The sequence below is a fragment of the Ochlerotatus camptorhynchus genome, unplaced genomic scaffold (genome assembly GCF_037179485.1).
Source record: "Ochlerotatus camptorhynchus isolate MF236.1 unplaced genomic scaffold, CSIRO-AGI_Acam_v1.1 ptg000107l, whole genome shotgun sequence".
Lineage (NCBI taxonomy): Eukaryota > Metazoa > Arthropoda > Insecta > Diptera > Culicidae > Ochlerotatus > Ochlerotatus camptorhynchus.
This window is the reverse complement of record NW_027040597.1, coordinates 672,916-678,253: the sequence shown is the minus strand read 5'-3', so window position 1 is coordinate 678,253 and position 5,338 is coordinate 672,916. Positions and strand designations below refer to the sequence as shown.

At 40.2% G+C, this 5,338-nt stretch overlaps 1 pseudogene; it reads left to right on the top strand.

The window, feature by feature from the left end:
- The first annotated feature begins 2,778 nt into the window (after positions 1–2,778).
- LOC135699360 (PHD finger protein 7-like) lies at positions 2,779–4,478 on the top strand (annotated as a pseudogene).
- Positions 4,479–5,338: the final 860 nt, after the last annotated feature.

Sequence of the window (5,338 nt, the reverse complement as noted above, 5' to 3'; positions counted from 1 at the left end):
AAATGCGATTTATGCCGAATATTTGAACAAACTTTATCATATTTTTAGGATGAATTATGCAACGGCACATTTGTTCACTGTAATTTTGTTAGCACTTGATACATCATCTCGAATGGCATGAAGCTTGCATTACACGCACAGTTTTAACACAATCGGACAAGGGGTGCTTCTGCCGGATATGGGCTTTGCGAATCGCTCTTCGCTGCCAGCAGGTAGAGGCGTCATTTCTTTCAACACGCATGCACACATGTACAACGTGATTTTATTTGATTGTAGTCAATTTCATTCTCATGTGACCAAGCCAGGAAGCTGTAGTGATCGGAACTGCTGGAGGAAGTTATCAACTTCTTGAACAACCTGCGTTTGAACAGCATAAACAACAGCAACTGTAAATTTCTCAACCACTGCTGCTATCTATGTAATGGAGGAGTCCCGCAGGAAACAACAGCAGCAGGGAAATGGTCAGTTTGAGGCATCTGTCAGTATGTTGGGTTTGCAGCTTGGGGCAAGACAGCTTTTGATCATGAGTAAAATCGGAGTTAATTTTGAGTAACTCTGAGTAACTCGCGTTGCTCAACATAAAATACACATAGCAACCGATACTGTCAAGCAAAGCAAAGCAACAACATTTTAAACGGTGCGCTAGCAATGCTTTACTGGGAAGACCTTTCAGCAATGAAAGGGCAATTGCACGTGTATGAAAGGAACTACAGGCTGTCCCCTCAAAATCGATGGAAGATTTTTATGGTGACCGGAACAGTCAGAGCTGTCTTGCTTTACTGCCATTCCGATGACGTTCTATTACAGGGGGATTTTGTACAATCTCTAGGAGGGTTCCAGTCAATCGCAAAGGGGATTTAAGACAGTCTCAGTAGAGATTCCGAGCAAGCCTAGGGAGAATTTTAAACAAACCCAGTTCGGTTTTCCAACAATATCAAAGGTAGCTTCAGAAAATCCAAAGAAGGAATATGAACTATCCCAAGGAGGATTCCGGACAATCACAGGAAGAATTTCACTCAATATTGAGGGGGATTCATGACTGTCCAGGGGGGATTCCATATAATCCAGTCAATCCAAAGGTAGATTCTGGACAATCCCAGTATTAAAAAATGGTATGTGATGGTTCCTACAGCATTTCGACGATCGCTCATTGACAAACTTCATATTAGTTTCAGAATAGAATAAACTAGGAAGTTGGCCAGAACTATTAACCTTGGACCTGGGATGAACAATTAAATAAAAGACTGCATTCAACAATGCTCTTTTTGTGTTAAATATCGATCAACACAACAACACCAGACGATGCAAACTCAACCTGATCCTGTTCAACCTTTTTCAACTCGTGTCTATTGATGTCTTTTTGCAGGAGTATCAGGGAAAACAACGAACGCTTCTGGAGAGAGTTGACTCTAACTCTGACATTTTCTAACTAAATATTCTCACATATTTAAACCCCTCTTCCTTAATAAATGCAGGTAAATAAAATGTTGCTTATCACGAAAGAGTTTCATCATTTCAGGCATGTAGTGCAACAAAATATGAAACCTGTTTGACCGATTTTGTGAGATTGAGTATTAATTGATCTCCTGAAAACATTTGGCCAAATTCTTACTTCCTTAGTCTTGAAATCACACCATCTAATGTTTCTTACCCTGGTAATTTACCAGAATTATCATTTTCCGATTCCCATAAAACTAGTTTGACTTCCCGAGAAGCAGTTTATTTGTACGAAAATCATGTTAAACATATGTTATATTAAAAATGACCACACAACTTTTGGGAAAAATTGATAAAAATTTCCGGAGAAAAATTGACGAATCTTTAGTGCGAAGTCAGGAAAGCTTCCTGGCGAAGAATCTTTCAAACGAAATCGGTAGACGCTTCTAACACAATCTGTGGAAAACTCCCGGACGAAGATAGAAGAGACTTCCATGCAAATTTAGGCAGCCGGATAAAACTTTCAGAATAATTCAGAAAAGTTTTCCGTGGGAAGTCCGGATGAAATGGGAAATAGTTTCCACGGTTGTAATCTGATACTGTTGGAATGAAAAGATGATGAAACTTCCGTTGTACAATGATCATAATAATCCTTCCGAAGAAGCTGGTTGAAATCTTCAAGGGGAAGTTGCAAGAAACTTCCAGAAATTGTCGGAAAAATCTCCCGGGAGAAATCCTGACGAAGTTCAAGTTTTAATAAATAACTACCGTAAATATTTCCCGCTTTCCGAGAAGAGTCTTCAGCTATTTTAAGATTCCCCGGTAATTATAAATGGCTGGGATATGGAAACACTAACACCACCATATCACCAAAAAACTTCAAAGACATTACACTTTAGTCATCCATCCCATAAAGCAAAAGAGACCTAAACATCCCTTGGCTTGGACAAGAGCCATCTCACTTGGAGCTTTTGATGAAGGAAAACTAAATCTTGAAATCAAAACATTCTGTCAGACGGGGATTGTTTGAACATTATTTGATGAAAAATATTAGACTACACTCAAAAATAATACAATTCATTATCAGATTAAAAAATAAACATTTTTCAAATTCACCGGTTGTATACGCTCCTTAGATTAAATTTTACACTATCATAGCTTAAACTTTATACCAAGTATGCATAGCAGTCAAAAAGCCATCCCAAAGTATTCATGTGGTCCAAGCTGGCGGTCATTAGTGCATATTATGAAAATTGTGTCGATTAGGCTGCAAGTGGAAAATGTTCTCACATTACGAGGAACCCGTTGATTGAGTTTCATGGTGAATAACTAACGAATAAGATGCGTCAATTGATGGCCACTCCGTCGTCTTGCTGCTTCATTTATAAGAGTCCCGAGAATAATGAGCTTTTATGGGGATGTTTCACAAAAAGTGGCGCACTCGGGTGCACTACCACTGTCTGGTAGGTTTGCTTACATTTGTTTGGTTGTGAATGATTAGCTAATGGGAAATTAATTTCAGCTGCTGACGTCGAATTTGGTCCAGCATGGGAAAAACGAGGAGGGAATCTTCGGATTCATGAAGGAGGACATCAGAAATAAGGAAGCTCGTATCCGAGGACAAAAGTGCTACATCTGCAAGGAACGGTATGCTATCGTTTCTTGCTGCGCAAAGAAGAGCTTCCGTATATTTCATACGCTCTGTGGGATGCGTCAGGCACCTTGTTGCATTACGTTCCAGTCGTGGTGCGATAAGCACGTAGCGCTGGTGGATAAGGTGAAATACTCCAAGACCGAGGCCTGTGGGGTTTGCAACGATGACATGGTACCATACAGGAAGCTGGAATCGATTCGTGCCCCGTGCTGTCAGAATGGCTGGTTCCATCGGAGCTGCGTGGCACAGTTTGCTCAATCGGCGGGGTACTTTCTCAAGTGCCCTTTGTGCAGCAACAAGGACAAGGACTTTTGGCCAGGAGATGCAGCAGCGTGGGATTTATATACCGAAAAAGTAAGTGAGGCGGAGGTGGATGAATTGGTATTGGAATACTGAATATTTTTTATTTGTTCTAGGGATGCCTCGTGGGAGCTGGAACCAAATGCATTCAACAATCAGTTGACACGTCCTTCAGAGTGTGACGCTGAAGCGTGCCGCTGTCAGTATGGGCGTGATTACGACGATTGCAAGTGTTGGGATCTGATCCAATGTGCAACGTGCGGTATGACTTGTTGCCACGATGAGTGCATGGAAGTTCCCTCGAAGAACTATGTTTGCACTTTTTGTCGTCCGATTGTTGGTGATGAGTCGCCGGGACCAATTTTGAGCGGAAGCAGCAACACGGGTGGAAGCCGGTAACGATAGCATAGAAGGGAGTTCTTAGGGGCCAATCTCGTAGAAGACGTCAGATTAAACCGGATGATTCAGATGGGGACAGTTCAGAGTCAGTTGCAATGACGACCAAACGCAAAAACAGACGAACCGTAATAGACTGTGACGACAGCGATTTGTCCCTAAACGAAATAAACCAACATCGAAGCGACGACTGTCCACGACTTCATCTAGTTCTTTCTCGTTGGTTTCTTCGAATGGCGAAGAAATCAGCCTGGATGAACTGGTCAAGAAGATTCGATTGCCACGAGGGACTTCCGTCGAAAAGTTGCTTCAAGCCATACCGGTCGTAAGGCTCGAGAAGCTCAGCTCGGAAAAAATCAAATCGTTGACTTCCCCGAAGAATGAAGTATCCTCCGCCAGATCATCGACCGTGTTCGATTTCAACTATCGTGTGATGTTGAACAAAAAGCAGCGTCGAAAATCGATGGTTGAATTGCAGTCCATCAAAGAGGTCATCCGTTCCGACACGGACATACTAACGGATGCCTCGGTGGGACAGGAGCCTGCCCAGAAATCCTTTACCAAGCAGTTCAAACTAACGCTTCTCGGGTCCAAATCCGAACCAAGAAAACGGTCGACTAGCGAGCCTGATCCGGAGCACGATTGCACGAGATTTGATTGCTTGTTTTCACTTTGTTATGCTTTGCTATGAAAATAAACTTTATATTATTTGAATTTATTGCTTTTCAATCAATAAAAATACCAACTTTAAAAGGACAGTGATCAAATACATTCTACGGATAATCCACCGCTAAACTACGCATGTATATTCAAAAGATAAACTATACCCCTTATACTGCAACTTTATACTAGGCTCGTTTTGTTGGCAACTAAACGAAGCCTGGGGTCAACCAGACGAATAGCGTTTTAGTGTGACTTTTATACTAATTAGTTTAAATTTTTTTCTGAGTGTACTTTGTTTGTTTTTGAGTAAATTCTGAGTAACTCAAATTTACTCACTGCAAATATATTAACTCTGAGTACAGTTGTCTTACCCCTAGGGTACGTTAGTCGATTTGCTTGGGACCAATAGGCTATAGTCAAGTAGTGAGCCAATTTGAAATCGTTAGTTTCGTATTGATTGTTGCCCGAAAAAAAATAACAACAAAAATACATTAAAAAACAATGTAACAATAAGACGAAAATTATTGTCTTAACAATGATTTATATTGTTACGTCTACAATAAATTTACCTTGATTTATGTTGTACAAAACAATAAATTTCATGGTAAATGGAAAATTTACAATGAAAAAGGGGGGTTGTTAAGTATCTTAACAATGAAATTTTCGTGATTTTCCCATATAATTTTTTTTCAATAACATTATATATTATTGTTATTTTACTGTTGGTTGGCGAATTTATTGATTAAAAAAAATAACAGTGTACTTTAGAGTGTATGTGTTGGCTTGACAGATCTACTTTATCGACTTTAAAAATAAATCGAAAAAATAAAACATTGCCCCGGGAAGGGAAGGGGGTGGTATGTCTGTTTACGGGTGGTCCTTTTTTAC